We start from the raw sequence: 18575 nt of genomic DNA, 5'->3' as shown, positions 1-18575 counted from the left end.
GCATTTATTTTAGATTTTTGGTACATACACTTTCTTGAGTTGGGAAGTAATTTTCCAAGAGTTTCCATAAAAAGAAAACAAAGGCTGAAATTTATGAAATGCTTTTCCAATATCTACTCAAATAATCAAATAAATTTGTTCTTAATCTGTAATGTAGTAAATTATATGACAAGAAATCCTAAAGTTGATCAATTCTTATACTCTTTGCCTCTTAACAGGTCTTGTAATTTTTTGTTGAAAGCTGGTCGTGATGTATCGAGTAATAGCAACTGAAGTAAAGAGACCTTGAGTGTGAAGTATTCTGTGAACCTGGATATGGGCTGGGCTGTGTTGAATATTTGCTGTAGCCGTAGCTGCCAGGGCGTGAAGGAATGCCCTTTCCCCAGGTGGGATAGAGGTCAGATACAGTCTCATCTCCTGGAGAGTAGTCCTCTCTTAGGGAGAATGCTCTGGAAATATTCTATGAGGGTAACTTTTCTGCTGCCCTGTCCCCCAGAGCCATTCCTCCACTCTTCACTGTGAGAACCTGATGGGGTTCCCTGTGGTATAATAAAAAAGAAATATTTGCTCTTTTGTCCCCAGTTCCTGGCACAGAGCTCCTAAAATCCTTGCAATTTTCTATCTTCTATGTACTAATGAGATAACCCCTGGCAGGGGGCCTCTAGATAGCTTCAGGATGGGGGCTGGTCACCAGAAAGAACAAGTCATGATTAGAGGGTTGGAACTTTCAGCCCCACCCCCCCAACCTCCAGGGAGAGAAGAGGAGCTGGAGATTAAGCGTTGAGTTCAGTCCCCAGTGGCCACTGATGCCTATGTAATGAAATCTGCACAAACACCCCTAAACTAAATGGATTCAGAGAGCTTTTGGATTACTGAACACCTTACCTTGATGCACTGAGAGGTGTCACACCCAGAGAGGGCATGGAAAATATGCTGTACCCCCAACCCTGGTACTTTGCCCTATACCGCTCTTCCATTTGGCTGTTCCTGAGTTGTAACTTTATGCTAAACTGGTAAACATATGTAAAGTGTTTTCCTGAGTTCTGTGAATTGCTCTAGCAAATTATTGACCCTAAGGGGGTGGTCATGGGAACTCCCAAATTTGTAATCAACTGGGCAAAAGTGTGGGTAGCTGGGCACCCATTTGTGGCTGGCATCTGGCGTGGGGCACAGTTTTGTTGGACTGAGCCCCTTAACCTGTGGGGCTGTGCTAACTCTGGGTAGTTAGTACCAGAAATGAATTGAATCGTTGGACACCCAGTTGATGTCAGACAATCAGAGATGCCCTAAGATTGGGGCCTCCAGAAGTTTCTCGCTCTCGCATTAGTTCACACCTGGCCTCCAGCAGTTTGTCAAAATGACCATCTAAGTGTTCCTGTAGTCTGTGGCTGTAGGTAAGCAGATCTCAGCTGTAATTCTGTGGCTTCAATTGTTTCTCCATATTACAACAATGTGGAGGTTTGCCCTGTGACTTCAGTTCTCTGATGGATCCAAAAAAAGTCATTGATTTGCCATTTGTTCACTTTTTTCTTGTTGGAAGGATGGGAGTGACAGCTTCCAAGCTCTTTACTGCAGCAACTGAAACCAGAAGTCTCCTTCTGCTGTTTGAGTAAGCTCTACTTGGCCAAGATATGGTATTCTTTTCATATACTTCTTGATAGGATTGGGTCATAGTTTGCTTCTGTGTCTATGGAGGGACTAGGCTGTAGTTTTTCATTGGTGTATGTGTCATGTTCGTACAGCTTTGCCATCAGGATTCACAGAACGAGCTGAGAGACTTTCTGCCTTTTTAGTTTTAGGGCTTTTCATTGTATCTTAAAGGTTTGGCAGAACTATCTGTGAAAAGCTTGGGTTTGTGTCTTCTTCGTTTATTCATATTTTTCTCTTTTTACTTTCACTTTTTGCTCTGATGAATGCACACAAAACAAGCGTACATACATACACATGCATACTCAGACATATATATATATAAAATTCTCTATAAAATGAATCAGCATGAAAACGTTTTGTCATGGAATTTTTAATTTACATGTAATCTTTATTTCTCCTTTTTTGCTAACTTTTTCCTTTACTTTGTCTCCACTTTTCTTTCCAACACATCCCACGACCCTCACTCTATAACCAAAGCTCACAGCCTGTGTAGCTTTCTGCAGCCTTCTCTATGCTCATAAAATTATACAAATGCACGTGCATGCATGCACACACTCACATACACGCATGATCACATGTGCACAGGGAATTATTTTAATTATTGTTTTTCAAAAATCCAAATACCCATAAATATACTTCTCTGCATCCTGCCTTTTTCACTGTCAACAAATTCTGCAGATTGCTCCAAACCAGCTGATAAGAATCTAGCTCATTGTTTTTATGACTACAGAGTTTTCCATGGTAGGGCATTCACTTTGTCACCCGCCTTTTTGCTTCTATACGTGATTCTGCATTAACAACCTTAATGCATATCTTGTGCACGGGTGCTTTTATTTCCATCTGACGGACTCCCAGGAGGGGGATTTCTGAGTTGAAAGGTATGTGTGTTTTTAATTTTAATAGCTATTTCCAAATGGCTTTCACTGGTACCTCGTTTTGAGTAGTTTTTTGACAGCATTTCCAATTTATTCAATGGCTGTTGGTCTACTCGAGTTTTCTACCTCTTCTTGAGTCAGTTTCAGTAAATTATATTTTCTCAAGAAGTCATTCATTTTGCATGGATTTTCAAGATTGGTGGTATAAATTTTACATAGTGCTCTCATATAATTTAAAAAAATTCTTCACATCTGTAGAACTTTGAACATTGTGTCTTCTCTCTTTTTTGTCTAGCAGCTCTCAATGTAATTCCACAGGTTTTTTTTTACTTGAAAATAGCCCAGGGGTTTGCAACTTTTTGTATTTATTTATTTTAGATTTGAACTTGTAACCACCCTTTCCTCTGTAGCCCTCATTTCCTGCAAGATGGGAATTACTCCAACATTCTCCCTCCAGATCTGGCACACTTCCTTGCCTTTTAAACTTATTCTTTAAAAAATGCTTTTTGTCATTTCTTGGAATTTTGGAGGGAGAATGTGGACACTTGTTTTAAAATCACATAGAAATTCAATGTTCTCTATGTGTACTTCTAATGGACCAGCAGTTTTAATGAAAGTATGTTTGGAAAGACAGAAAGTACAGATACAACACAATTCTTGGTAAATCTCTAAAGAGGACAGTTGCAAAAAATCCTAAATGAGGGCATACTCTCTCAAGCTGTTTCACATGGATTATCTTATTTACCTCTCACGGCTGTGCTGTCAGTTAACTATATAATCATGTCTATTTCATAGTTGAGAAAACTGAGGCTCAGAGAGGTAGGGAATTCACGTTGTAAATCAGAGTCAGGATTCAAAACCAGTTTTTCTTTTCTGCTCTGCCCAGTGCTTCATCTAAACAGCCAAGTTGTTTTATTTCTCTAACATTTCATCAACCTGCAAAATAACAAGACTGAACTAGCTGGTTTCTGTTGTGAATATCTCCCTCAGGGCTGCCCATAATTTTTGAGCACTACATTTTGAGAGTACCCCATAGTATAAATCTTGCCTTTTCCAGGTAGAATTACAAAAACAAAACAAAACCAAAAACTTCCACAGACCCACGTCTCCAGCCTACCTTACTGTTAGGATGCAGATGTGATTTCAGTGCTGTTATCAGATGCACCTGTGTGAGACATTGCTTTGAACTGAGCTGGAGCGTCGTTCTCTAGCATAGATGAGAGCAGCAGCAGTGAGGTCCTGGCATCTGTCCCTGCGGTGTGGCTCTTGACCCCAGAGTTCCCTGACAGCAGCAGCTACATCGGTGATCCAGTTCTGTTGGGTGGTTCTGTGAGCTCAACTTAGAGTCTATTTCTTAAGGTGTCCCAGTGATTCTGTGAGCCATGTACCACAGGGATTTCCATGCTACTTACAGAAACCAGAGTAGATCCTGTTATTTACAAATGAAACCCCTGACCAATACATAAAGCCTATTAGTATTGTAATGTTTTACCACTTAAATTGCTGGTGGGCGTGAAAACTTTTTATTTATTTGTCATTAACATTTTCATTATAAAACAAAACATACATGAAAAAGTGCACCAAAAGGTATAATGAATAATAACAACGCAACAGTCACATACCCACCACTGAGATCAGGGAGGGAATGTAGCCAGCATCTCAGAAATCCTCTCGATGCCCTCACAATTAGCCTCATCAAGATCACGTGACCTTCCCTTTCTCTGGGGAAGAAAAAAACTTATGTAAAGTTATAGTAGTTGATTCCTTGCTTTCTTTTTAATTTTACCACCTGTAATTTTACCATCCCTAAACAATAGTGTTTTGCCAGTTTGTGAAATTTACATGAGTGAAATTTACTAGATGTGTTACTTTATGTCTTGCTAATTTCACTCAACATTATGTTTATAAGAGTCAGAAATGTTTGTGTATAGCTGTAGTTTGTTCATTTTCAGCTTTGCGTGTTGTTCCATTGTATAACTACACCGCTTAGTACTGATAGACATTTGTGTTGTTTCCTGTTTATGACAGTTATGAATGAGATAGTTGAAGTGAAAAAAGTCTCCCCCTCTGCTCCTCACACAGAACACCTCTCTGACAAGACATGTGGGGTTCTTCTCATATGAAGCGGTTCTCCAGGTCTCTGTGGACGCCAACTGGGTGTCTATAATTCAATTCAGTTCTGGCACCATCTACCTGGAATTAGTGTCAGATCACACAAGTTAAGGGCTCAGTCCCACAACACTGCCCCTCCTTTAGACACCAATCACAAGTCCCAGGTTGTCACCTGTACTTTGACTGACCTGCTATAAATCAGACTTCCCACACTCCCCTCTTTGGGTTTGATAATTTGCTAGAACAGCTCACAGAACTTAGGGACGTACTTACATTTACCGGTTCATTATATAGTAAAGGATATGGTAAGGGATGAACAATCACATGAAGAGATACCTAGGGCAAGGTCCAGAGGGTTCTAAGCACAGGAGCTTCTGTCTTTGTGGAGTTGGGGTACGCCAGCCTCCTGGCATGTGGATGTGTTTACCATCCCAGAAGCTCTCTAAACCCCGTAGTTCAGGGATTTTATAGAGGCTTCATCACGTGGGTATGGTCAGTTGACTCAATCTACAGCCCGTCTGCCCTCCCTGGAGATGGGAGCTGACTGTCCAAGCATCATGGATGACCAGCCCTATAAGGTTCTGGAACCAATTCCAATGTGTGTGAGGGTTTTTTCCCACACCAACAAGCAATACTTTGACACCAGCTGGGTGTCCTACAATTCAACTCAGTTCTGACACCATCTACCCAGAGATAGCATCAGATTCCACAGGTTAAGGGCTCAGTCCCACAAGACTGCCCTCCACTTCAGATGCCAGTTTCAAGTCCAGGTTGTTACCTGTGCTTCTGACCAGCAGGCTACATTGGAGGTTCCCACCACACCTTCCTTGAGTTCAATTAATTTGCTAGAGTGGCTCACAGAACTCAGGAAACCTGTTTACTCTCCAGATTACTGGTTTATTACAAAGGATATTAAAGGATATGAATCAACAGCCGGATGAAGAGACACACAGAACAAAGCACGGGGAAAGGGCCTGGAGCTTACATGCTGTCTGTGTCACTGTCCGCAAATCTCCACGTGTTCCCAAACCCAGAAGCTCTCAGAATCCTGGCCTTTCAGTTTTTATGGAGGCTTCATTACATAAACATAGTTGATTAAATCATTAGCCATTGGCAATTAATTCAACCTCCAGCCCCTCCTCTGCCTGAAGTGGGGGTGGTTTGGGGGGGGTGGGACTGAAAGTTCTAATGCTCTAATCAATGGTTGGTTTTCCTGGCAACCAGCCCCCATCCTTAGATGGGGTCCAAATGTCACCTCATTAACATAACAAAAGCCGCTGTTATCGCTCTCATCACTTAGGAAATTCCAAGGGTTTTAGGAGCTCTGAGCCAGGAACAGGGTTGAAAACTAAATATGTATTTCTTATTATAAATCACAATATCACAAGCCACCATCCAGGAGCTATCCAGCAGCTCTCTGACAGTCATCTCAGAAAAAGAGATGCTCCTATCACCTAGGAAATTCCAAGGGACTTAGGAGCTCTGGGTCAGGAAATGGGGTCAGAGACCAAATATTAGAACAAAAGATGCTCCTTGTACCTTTATTATCACTGTTAAAATTACAAAGATTTTAGGAGCTCTGGCCAGGAGCCAGGGATGAAGACCAATATATGTGTTTCTTCTTGTATCACAGTAACTATGAATATTCCTCGTACCTGTATTTGGTGCATGTGTGCATGCATTTCTCTTGGGTACCTATCCAGAAATAGACATGCTGGATAATCGGATGTTTGTATCTTAAACTTCAGTGAATAAGGCCAAACTACTTTACAAAGTACAGTGTGTGAGTTCCTGTTACTTCATATTCTTGATTTTTCTTGATATTGTTTGAGTTTTTCGTCTTTGCCAAAGATGTGTAGAGGTAATTTATTGCAGTTTTGATGTGCATTTTCCTAATTCTAATGGAATTAGGCCTCCTTTCATTCTTTTTGGCTCTTTGAATTTCTTCTTTTGTGTCACATAATCTAGTATTTTCCTCATTCTTCTGTTGTGTAGCCTGTTTTCTGATTGATTTATATATCCTGGATATGAAGCCTTTGTTAGTTTTATGTGTTTGAAGTATACTTTCCACTGTGTGGCTTGCATTTCTCTCTTAATGATGTTTTATGATCAATAGAAATTTTTAATTTTAATGTAATCAAACTAATTATTCTTTGCTTTTATGAATCCAGCTTCTTGGTCTTATTTAAGATTTCTCTGTGTACTAAAATGGCCTGGAGATATTCTCCTATATGATTGTCTAAAAGTCTTATAGTTTTGGCCAATTGGATTTGTAAAAAAAGTACTCAATTTTGCTTTAAAAAAATCGAGTCATCCATTGGAATTAAACATTGTTTTGTTTTTTTATGGTATATATTTTCTGGAAAAATATATTTAACCTGGATAGTTAGAGGTTTAGAAATCTGTTGCCTTTAAAGTCACTTAAACTTAGAAACTGTGTGTGTAAAATTTTCCTTATTTTATCCAAGCTGTCCAATGTTTGGACTCATGCATTCGTCTCCTTGAGCTGCCATAACGAGATACCACAGACTGAGTGGCTCAAACGATGGAAATTTGTTTTTCATAATTCTGGAGGCTGGAAGTCCAGATCAAGGTGTCCGCTGGGTTGATTTTATTCCGAGGCCTCACCCCTTGGCTTGCAGATGGCCGCCTTCTTGCCACCTCTCATGTGGTCATTGCTATGTGCAGGATGTCCCTGGTGTGTCTCTGTGGGTCCTAATCTCTTCTTATAAGGACATCAGTCATATTGGATTAGGGCCCATCCTGTTGGCCTCGTTTCAACTTAATCATCACTTTAACGGCCCTATCTCCAAATTTAGTCACATTCTGATGCATTGGGGATTAGGGCTTCAACATATGAATTTTGAGGGAACGCGATTTGGCTGGTGACAGTGGCTAATGATCCCAGACGTCGTGTGTGTCATCCATGGGTGTGAGCTCACCTGTGCTTCTGAGTAATTCGTGGATCTGTTTGAAGGACTGAGACTAGCCTTGTACTTAGAGGGCTTATATTCTCTATTAAAGATAGCATTTATTGCTGAGGAGGCAGTCAGGTTTATTCTTCCATGTAATGGGATCTTGCAGAGGAATTTTAATGGTCATAACAGCCATTTCATTGGCTTCTCTGAGTCTTATATTCACCCTTTATGAGTATTTAGGGAATCTGAGCAGCCAGGAAGGCTCACCGGTCCACGCACATAGAAGAGGACGGGGCTCGGTCTTACCAAACCACAGTCACAGAAAGCGTATCCAACCCAGGTCACCTTTTCTTTGGTAGAGTGAAAACAGACTTTGAAATAAAATCCATCCTGAAAATCCTGCCATCCACCGAGAGTAAAGAAGACATGTCAAACCCGAAACCTTATGTCCACCCTGGATCCCAGGCCCAGTGTACAGAGCAATGGCCTGCTTTAGGAAATTGCCCACAGGCTTAAGGAGGATTCGCAAAGGATAATCTCTGGAGAGGGGCTGGGGGGAGGAGGGTTACCCACCCCTTGATAGGAACAGCAAATGCTGCCGTTTCTCCTGTGTGATGGATTTGGCAGAGCTGGAGGGGGAGAAATTAGGTCAACTCCTAGGTTTGAAACTCTCCTTAAGTGGAGGGTCTGCTGGTCCTATAGCAGCCCCTGCATGGCCTTAGGATCCTGTGCTGCTAAGACTGACAGCCTGTAATCTAACCGAACACATTCTGCTGCAGGGCAGTCCCTCTGCTTTAGATTTCCATTTCGTCTTTCTTCACCTTCAGTAAACACACACACACACACACACACACACACACGCAGTTGCTCAATGCATGCAGGACTGCTAAGGCATTTTCTGTGGGGCTTTTAATCCCAGGGATTCAGCCTGGGATTATGTCTTTCACTAGCCACAGAGCCTGGCACATATTAGGTGTTCCATAAATGTAGGTTGAGTGATGCTGAAGTTGCTTACAGTCAAGATGAAGAATTACTAAGTCAGTGGGATCCCGATGGAGAACGTTGGGAGTGGAGTTGGGAAAGCTGAGTTAATCTCCACTCATCCATATACAGGCAAGTGTTGAACCTCACGGAGTTTGACCTGTGACAGGGGCTTAGTAAGTATTTCTTGGGCCTCAGTTTACTCAGCTGTAAAATACACACAGGAGTAGATAGGTGGGTAGACAAGATAAATGGATAATAGGAAGATAGGTAGATAGATAGACAGGCAGGCAGGTAGGTATGTAGATTTAGGTATACATATATGTATATCCTTTAAAGTGTTCTTTTGAGATATTAGGAAAATAAAGCAAAAAAGATCCTAGGCTAGTTCATATCAGACGCATGCGTACCGACTAAATGAGAATCCTCACCCGCTTCCGTGTCTTGTTGCTCCTGCTGCTTCTACCTCTGCCTGCCTGCCACCTGAATGAAGCTGGGCGCTGCCTAGATGGAAGAAGCCAGGACCCAGCCACTTTCTTTGGAATCCTGTAAAGGGAATGGAACAGACTTAGAACTTTGGCGGCTGTGACGACTTCTATGCCAAAAAGCTGATTTTTTTAAAAATTGAAGATTCATTGTAAGATACTAAATCCGGATGGAACAGCAGGCATCACAACCTGCTTCACTCTTCTCCTCCTTCCCCCTCCCCTCCGTAGGAGTCCGTGGCCCTGACAACAGATGTCCCTTCTGTCAGCCTGCAGCAGATGCCCGGGAGCACCTTGACACAAAGCAACAGCCTGCTAGATTTCAGGGTTGTCTTAAAAGAAAAAGAAATGCAACCACTGTTTAAGTTGGAGAAGAAAACATTTCGTAAACAGAGACCATTTGGTGAGCCCTCCCTTTGAAAAGGTTCAGAATTCAAACAAACCGGAAGAAAGCCTAGCATTCCATCCCGAGGCTAAACTCCTTGTGAGTAATTCCTTTAAGGAGCCAATCGAATTCCGATTGTCAACTTTAAAAACTGGTTAGGAATCAAGAGAAACAGAGATTGCCCTTGTCAACTGTAGTCACTGCCTGCCCCCTGCCATGTACCTTGCAGGGAAATTGGGGGTGAGGTGGTTAATAAACACCACATCTGCCTGTAAGAGAAAACCAGATGGGAGGATCTCTGTGCAGGCTGGTTCACTGTGGGAGAATGCTCCTAGGCTTTCTTTGTGTGGCAGCCTCTAAGAATCCCCGTGGCATCGAAGCGCTTGTGTATGTGTGTCTGTGTGTGCGCATGCCTGCGTGTGTTTACCTTTCCCACTATACTTTCAGAATTCTGATTTGATTAGCTCATTTAATGTGAGAATAATATCAGTAATTACTGAAGGTTCCTGGGGTTCCACAAAGGAGCTCAATGAAAGATGGCTTCAGAGGCTGCCATCTGCTCCTGGAGAGCAGGAGGGGCTTGTCTCCAAGTCACAGCCCAAGGGACCAGGCTGGTGACTTGCTCTCTGTGGAGAAACAGCACTGATGGTGTGAGTTCGCAGATTCCCCTTGCACGAGAGAAAATCTGGACTGTGAAAGAGTGTCAGTCTCTGAACAAGTGGAGGACAGGTTGTGGCAAATTCCCCCAAGCAGCAGGGGTTGGTCCCAGTGGCCTCGGATTTGGGAAGAGAATAGATGTGGAAGGTAGACGCGCCCCCATGGGTTCAATCCTAGTTTTGCCACTTGTAAACTTTGTGGCTTTGGGCAAGTTATTTGACCTCTTTTTGACTTTTTTCCTCAAGTGCAAAATAAGTGAATCTAAACATCTCATAAGTGGTCACAGGGAGGGCTCAGGAGTTCGCTTGCTTGTTCAGGGAAGCTGTGGGACCTTGGGCACACATCTGGTCTGCGGAACCCCTCATCTTCAACAGCAGGAGCAGCAGCACGGCTAACGTCTGTGGAATCGTTGTGTCCTCATATAATTCTCCCAGAAACTCTGGCAGTAGGTGGTGGTGCTAACACCTTCTTCCACGTGGGGAAACTAGGACACAGAATAACTTGTCCCTGGGAGGAACTAGCATTGGTTAAATTCCAGACTCTGTGCTGGGCCCTTTACATGTGTTCTCTTACTTAATTCTTAGGACACTTCTGTTGTTATCTTAGGATAGACATGTTCTTATCTTAGTTTTAGAGATGAAGGAAATAAGGCTCAGAGAGTTTCAGTCACTTGGCCGAGACTGCACAGGACCAAGATTCAGGTCTCTGTCTGTCTTGCTCCGTAGCTTCAGGCCCAGGTCTTCCTGGAGTGTTCATCTCCATCTTTGGGATACTAACAGGTAGAAGTCACAGGCCAGCCAATCTTATGTTGTCCCGCTCAACTTGGGGCCGGAAAGGATGAATTAAATTAAATTAGAGTGGGATGTTTTTAGGGTAAATCCACGGGTTCAATTCCCACGGGCATCAGTTGTGTCCTTGCTGATGAAATTTTCCTTCTCCCTGGGTGAGTCTTATTGCATTTCTGGCACCTGGCCGGCCTTTTCTCATCCCTCTTTCTCTCTTCCCCTTCTTCTCTCCTTTTCTTCTTTTCTCCATCCATGCATCCTTCCATCCATCCATTCATCCCCTCGTCCCTCCCTCCCTCCCTCCCTCTCTCCATCTATGCCTTCATCTTTCCATCCTTCTCTCTCGTCCTCCCTCCCTCCCTCCCTTATGTGCCAGATATTATACTAGGTATTGTGGATACAACAGTGAACAAAAGAGAGGATGGCATCCTGGACCAAGAGGAAAGTAGTGGAAGTAGTCAGGTTCCAGCTGTATTTTAGGGTGGAGGAGATAGTACAGGGTGTGTAGAGCTGATGCCTCTTCCTAGTCCCCTCTCTCCTGGCCCATAGAGAAGGGAGACAGATGCTCTAGGTCTTGGAATCTAGTTGTTTGGGAGGATTTTGCCCATGGCAGCAATAAGCAGAGGAAATGAGAGAACATAGCTAGGACATAGTGTCAAAGAGTGTGTCAGTTTGGGTCCTCCAAGAAACAGAAGCAGATGCCAATACAGGATGTGACATCCCAGAGATTTTTGGGAGAATGTGAAGGAAAAAGGGAAGGAAGATTCAGATTGCAGTGCAAGTCTAACGTCTACAGAGGAGAGGGCCAAGGAGGAGTTGGGTAGGAATTGTTGCAGATGCAATTCCAAAAGAATTTTGTCCAGGCCAGTGGAGAGTCATCGAGCCAGAACTACCCGTCAGTTACACTCCCTGCAGCAGTGGACTCAAGAGGTATATTTTCATATACCTCTGCCCCAAAGGGGGTGCCCAGGCTCTAAATCGGGGAAGGAAAACCCACATGGGTGCAAAAATGTCAGAGCTACGTGTCAGGAGCTGGATAAAGTGAGGAGTGAGAATAAGATGACAGGAACAAGGAAGAAGGATAATAAAAAATAATAACATATTTAGCACTTTCTATGGTGAACCAGGTACTTCTCTGTATAGGTATTATCTTATTTAATCCTTACAACAACCCTACAAAGTAGCAACTGTTATTAGTCCTATTTTTTAAATAAGAAAACTGAAGCACAAAGAGACTAATCAACACAAATAGTAGGTCCTAGATTTAGACTCAGACAGTGCAATTCCAGATTCTGTCCTCTTAACCACTATGTGAAGAGCGAGGACAGCTGTAGTTCCAACTTACTGGGTGCTGTCAAGCAGTATGTGGGTGGATTTTTTTGGCTAAAGGCCCAGGATCAGGCCAGACAGTTGTCATGATGCCACTTCCTGCTCCAAACTCTCCTCCTGTTCCAAACTCCATTCCAGCCCCCTAAACGATGTGGTCACTTAGCCATGTAGGGACACGACCTCTGTCTGTCTTGCCTTCTGCTCTGTTTGCAGGGCTTAACCCATATTGGTGCTCAATCAATATTTGCTGAATAAATTATTCAACAATTAGAAAGTGATTGAATGAATACATGCATGCAAGCTGTCTCTCAAATTCCAGAGAGTGGTCCGCTCATGTGCTGGTACTGATGAGAAGTGTTTTCGCTGAAATGATCCCTCTGTCCCAAGGATTAGCAAACAGACAGGAGTGGCCTCACCCACACTAGCCTGTTGGCTCAGTCTGCTGGAGCGATCATGGCTACTCATGATTCCCTGTTTCTCTGTGAGCTTTCAGAGCGTAAGATACCACCCCAAACTAAGTGGCTTAAAATGGTAACCATTTTATTATTTCTCATGATTTTGTGGCTGGTTGGGTGGTTCTTCTGGTTATGGGCCAAGTCTGCCGATCTCTGCAGTCAGCTGGCAGCTCAGCAGAGGCCACCTGGTAGGATGGTCCCATTCATGTCTGACACTTGGCTCTGTGTCAGCTGGGGCAATAGACATGCTATAGCCATGTGTCTCTCATTATATAGCAGGCTTAGTTAGCCTGGCAGTTCACGTAACAGTGGTCGCAGTGTTCCCAAAGCACCAAGAGAGCAACCTCCGGTGTGCACGTGCTTTTCAGCTTCTGCTTGTATCACATTTGCTAATGTCCCGTTGACCAAAGCAGGTCACACGGGTGAGGTCAGATTCAAAGTGTAACTGAATACCTTCCACCTCTTGATGAAAGGAGCTGTAAAGTCATATTGGAAAGGTGGGAGACGTTTGCGGCCGTTTTTGTAACACACCACACCTGTCCCTCTGGGTCCAGCTATCCCAAGAGTTCTTTTTGTTGGCATCATCTCCTATAGCCAGGCCCTGTTTTCCTCTTCATGTCATCTCAGTCGAAGTTTCTGACTTTATTGCAGCTCTACCCCTGATGCTCTTGTTCCATACAGTTTTCAAATATGTGGATGTTGGCTCAGAGTGCACTGGGTTTTGCCCCTGAACATGACTTTTGTGAAGTCCTGACTGTTCCTATGTGGACGATTGTTTCAGCTGCCTTCCATTCATCTGTCTGTCCATGTATCCATCCATTCATGCATGCATCCATCTCTCCACCCACTCATCCATTCATCCATCCATTTATCCATTTGGTGCAATTGTTTCCGCTTTAAGGTTGTGTGGACATCTTTCTAAGAGCCATGTTTAACAGGGGAGACAAATGTGTACAGACATAGCCAACCCTAGTGAAGCAAATGGGGACATCAAGGAGGCGAGGCTAGTTCTACCCTCATCCAGCACTCACCTCGCATCCCACAATTCCCTTTTCTCAACACTCAACATTTTTTTCCTGTTTTCCCTGCTAAACTAAAATTTCTCTGAATATGAGGACCATATTTGCTTAATTTAGGGTTGTATCCTTATCCCCAACACAATGTCTGCATAAAGGACACGTTTCATAAACATTTGTTAAATTGATCCGAATCGAAAGCTACAGAAAAGAGATAACATTTGAACTGGGCTCCAAATAGTAGCAAATAACATTTAATCCACAGCAATGGTGTGAGGAGCTAGGGTTATTCTCATTTTCTAAGTGAGGAAACAGGTCCAGGGGGGTTAAGTGGTTTGCTCCAGATCACACAGATGGTAAAGGGACGAAGCCAGGCTTCTGGTCCTAGAGCCTGTGTGCATTCCGCTGACAAATTACCATCAAATGCAGGAAAAAACCTGAGAAAGAGAGATGAACAGCCTCTTTTATTGATGACTCACCTGTGATAGTCAGCAGATCCTTTCCACGTTTGTGAACCCCTTGCCTTGTTATTCACCCATCCATCACTTCATCTATCCATCAATTCATCCATCCTTCTATCCCATCCATTCTTACATCCATCCATACATCCATCTATCCATCCATCCAGCAAATGTTTAATGAACTCCTGACTTCTTTTCATTCATTGTTAAATTTCCAGCACCTGGAAACGTCCTTGGTGTATAGGCGATAATCAGTAAGTACTTGTTCACTGAATGTCCCAGGCAGTTGGAAGGCAGTATAAGCATAGTAATAATGAGAACATGGACTCTGGAGCCTATTCATTTTGGGTTCAAATTCTGACTCCACTATATATGAGCTGTGTGACCTTGTGCAAGTTATTCAGCCTCTCTCCCAGCTTACTCCTTTGTACACGGGGTTAATGATAGTGCCTGTCTCATGGGATTATTGAGAGGATCAAACACATTGACACACATACGCACTTAGAATACTGCCTGATCATTGTATTGTTAATGGTTTACCATCATTTAAATAAACATGATACAGTGTTGATCAAAAAAGACAAGGCCAGTGGTGTAGTAGAACCTACGTTTTAGAGAATTAAACAGATAATTATCAGGCAAACAGACACATAATCAAGACAGGTCCAGCTCTGCAAAGTCTCCTATAGCTTCACCTTTATCTGAAATTGTTCCCTTGTCCCTGTTGTTGCTTTTTGGAACCTAGGTATCTGGGTGCCTTGCTACTCTTCTACTTGGCCCCATTTGAGGAGGGAATGCACGTTGTCCCCTCTGTGTGGCATTGGTCATTCATGGCACTGATGGGAATGCCAAGCGGTCTCTTGGTGTCCATGTACCCAGTCTAGTCTGCATGTCCATGCTGACTTCTAACTCTGCAGACCCCGTCTCCTTTCCAGACACAGGCAGATGTTGCTAGATGCCCTGTGGAGTGGGCAGAATGACCTTCTGGGCAATCCCTGGGCAACTTACTCCTCTGCGTCACAGCTGCTAAGCCTGGTACAAGGCCTGAGGACTGTGTGCACATGAAGATGTGACTACAAGCTTCAGCTCTGTTTCCTACTCTTGTGAAAGATCTGGAGTCCGGAAGTGGAAATTTCTGGCATCCTTTAGTATGACTGGATTGCAAGTACCTTGGCCATGGCGGTGCAGCTCCTGCAATCTGTGAGGATTACTGCCAGGTGTTTGATCAGCCGTGGGCTCCAGGAGCCTGGGCAGTAACTCTCCCCCTTGACTCCCTGCTTCCCTGCAGATTGATGGATACAGATAAAATGCCCAACAGCAGGCACATTAGGATCTGAGGCTGTAACTCAGGCGAGACTGTTACTCTTGGGCTAATGTTCCCTTTCTCCTGCAAAGATTTCTGGAACACAGACTCAGAAAATCAAAGAATTTCAGAATTGGAGAATTTCTATGATGAAACCCAAACTAGCTTGATCTACAGTCCCTTCCAATGAAACCTCCACTTGCTCTCTCCTCATTCACCAGCCACACTGAATTTTCAACCATTTCTAGAAAGCGCCCTGCTTTTTTTTTTTTTCCCCTCTGTGACTTCCAATATGTCCTTTTTGCAACCTGAGCTGCTGTTCCAATTAAGAGTCATTTGGTCATAGGTGCCAGGAAGTCCAGTTCACACTGGCTTAAGCAAAATAGAATATATCTATTGACTCACATGTAATGAACAATCCATGCGTAGGTCTGGCTTCAGGTATAGTTGATTCAGGACACAAATCATGCCAACAGGATCCAGCCTTTGGCGGTGCTTCTGGGGAATGGCTCCATTCCCAGGATTTGCTGTTTTTCTTGGCAGCTTCAAGATTCTCCCCTTCAGGTTGCAAGATGGTTCCAGCAGCTGCAAGCCTCACATTTTTACAGCCCCGAATGCAGTAGAATCCATACCTCTCTTTCCTACAACCCCAGCCACTGTCCCCTTGTCTCTTATTGGCTTTAATTAGACAAGGACATGCGATATACTGACCAGCCTGAAACCCCCTACTCAGTGGACAGGGCTGAGAATGGAGAAGAAGTGGTTTCCCAAAGAAATGTTTTGTGTTTTTCCTAGAGAGAGGAAGGATGGAACCTGGGCAGGAGACAACATATTTTTGCCATAGTTTTTCTTCCTGGGGAGCTCCACTCATCATTGACACCCGAAGTGTCAACGTTATTTTTCCTTCACCAAAGGTATTTTTCCCTGTCTTTTCTCTGGGCTGAGTTAAGTACTTTAACCTCTGTGCTTCCATAGCCCTTCAGAGCAAACTCTCTTATACTGTATTTTGGTTGTTCCTTTGCACGTCTCTCTTCCCTACCAGGCTTTGAGATTCATCGAGGGAACCAGCTACTCCTTACACATGTTCTAATATCTCAACCATGTGACTTCATGCTCGGCGTACAGTCAGGATCAGTAAATGTGTGTTGAATGAAAGGATGATATCCTAGATTGACATTTAATTTTATTGCCAGAGTCCTCACTGTTAAATTCGAAAATCCTCTGTCTGGTCCTTCCTAGAGTTCAGCCATGCTCCATCTACCTCCTAACGTGGCTCATCCTATTCAGTGATTGCAGCAGCTTGAATAGTGTCCCCTGAAATTGTTGTCTGCCCACAACCTATGAAAGTGACCTTATTTGGAAGTAGGGTCTTTGCAAATGTAATTGGTTAAGTTGAGATGTGGTCATACTGGAATCGAGTGGGTCTTAATCCAGTGACTGATGTCCTTATAAGAACATCAGAGAAGACACACTCAGAGGGAAGAAGGCCGTGGGAAGACAGCAGAAATTGGAGTAATACAGCTGTAAGCTAAAGGACCTCAAGGATTGCCGGCAGCCTCCAGAAGCCAGGACGAGACGAGGAAGGATTCTTCCCTGACACCTTCAGAGGGAGCATAGCCCTGCTGACACCTTGATTTCACACTTCCAGCCTCGAGAACTGTAAGAGAATAAATTCTTGTTGTTGTAGACCACCCAGTTTGTGGTACTTTGTTAGTAGCCCTTGGAATCAAGTACAGTGATGATTCTGACTATAGAGAGTTGTTCCTTGTGCGTGCCCACAGCTTGTCCTCGTACGTGAATTCACTCATTTCTTCAGCAGATGTGTATAGGATATTTACTGTGTGCTAGGCGCTGGAGATATGATGATGACCAAGACACTGCTCATACTATCAGGAGCTTCCTGACTAGTGCAAGAGCAGACAGGCACACAGGCAGTGCATCCCTTCTATGGTGTGTCTCTGAGGAAGGAGTGTCTTCCATGAAGCTTATCACATCTTGGTTAACGTGCAGACTCTGGAGTCAGACAAACCTAAACGCATATCCTAGATACTCACCAGATGTGTGATCTTGGGCAAATTATCCTTTAACTTCTGTCGGTCTGAGTTTCCTCATCTTCAGTTGTGGATAACATGGAGTTAGGATGAGGACTGAATGAGTTGTTGCATCCTAAGTATTCAGCCCATTGCCTGGCTTAAATCAGTCAGAGTTTTTTATAGCTTCTTAAGAATTTAGAGAGTGTGGTCCTGCTGTGCCGAATCTTTTCCTCTCTGTGTTAATCATCCCCAGTTCTTCAACCACAAAGAGTATGATTTGAAGTCCGTATCACTTCCCTGGTTCCATTTATTCAGTGATGCTCAAGAGTTCTAATTATCTATCAGAACTACACTCAGACCCATAATGAAAGGCAGAGCAGGACAGAAGTGTCACCTCCCTTGCTTTAGAATTCTACTTCAAGTAATGCACCCAAAAATGATCTGACTGGCTTTGAGAACTGCATCACACTGTTGACTGGTATTGAGCTTGTGGGTAATGAAAACCAGCCAGGTGCATTCACACCTGCTTCCCCATTATGGGTTTGTCCAGATGGTGGCTGGGCCCCAAGGGTAGGACCTTGTGTTTATCTCTGTTACATTTCATGTTGTGTAATTCAGCCTTCCCCACCAGCTGGTGGAGATCTTCTGGGAGCCTGATTCCATTGTGTAGCATATTACCTACAAGATAAAGTCCCAACTGTGTATCATACATAAATTTTTATCAACCTTTATTCCAGGCCTCAATAAAAATGTTGAACATTGGGCCGGAGGCTGAGACTGCCCTGCCTCCTGGCTAACGTGCTGAAGACACTGCTCTGGCAGTATCTTAGGGACCCTGACGGCAGGCTGTGGAAAGGGCTACCAGAATCTGCTGTCCTCTGCTTCAGGAAGAAACAGCTCCCGGTGCCTTTCTCCCAGCTCGTACTCTCAGAAAAACCGCAAGCAACTGCAGGAGGATGTGGGGGTGTCCCAAGTGTCTAAGCCGAATTCCCAGGGGTTCACTCCAGGCAAAAGTGCACTTAGCAGACCTTTAGGGGTCCATTCAATTCTGAAGGATTCCAGAACTTCTTATATGTTTAACTGATGTGTCTTTGGATGAGCAGTGGACCCACACTTTAGGAGGCTATTGG

General features: G+C 43.7%; 1 protein-coding gene and 1 long non-coding RNA gene across 2 annotated transcripts in view; both read left to right on the top strand.

The window, feature by feature from the left end:
* HS3ST4 (heparan sulfate-glucosamine 3-sulfotransferase 4) overlaps nucleotides 1-18575 on the top strand; it is a 381827-nt gene that overhangs the window by 147650 nt on the left and 215602 nt on the right. The window lies entirely within an intron of this gene.
* LOC138917148 (uncharacterized) lies at nucleotides 9297-16761 on the top strand. The gene is made up of 4 exons (XR_011424699.1): nucleotides 9297-9424; nucleotides 16208-16326; nucleotides 16455-16552; nucleotides 16652-16761. It is a non-coding gene; the product is annotated as an uncharacterized lncRNA (long non-coding RNA).

The sequence above is a fragment of the Equus caballus genome, chromosome 13, assembly GCF_041296265.1.
Source record: "Equus caballus isolate H_3958 breed thoroughbred chromosome 13, TB-T2T, whole genome shotgun sequence".
NCBI classification, from domain to species: domain Eukaryota; kingdom Metazoa; phylum Chordata; class Mammalia; order Perissodactyla; family Equidae; genus Equus; species Equus caballus.
The sequence above is the reverse complement of the archived record's forward strand: the minus strand, read 5'-3'. Positions and strand labels throughout refer to the sequence as shown.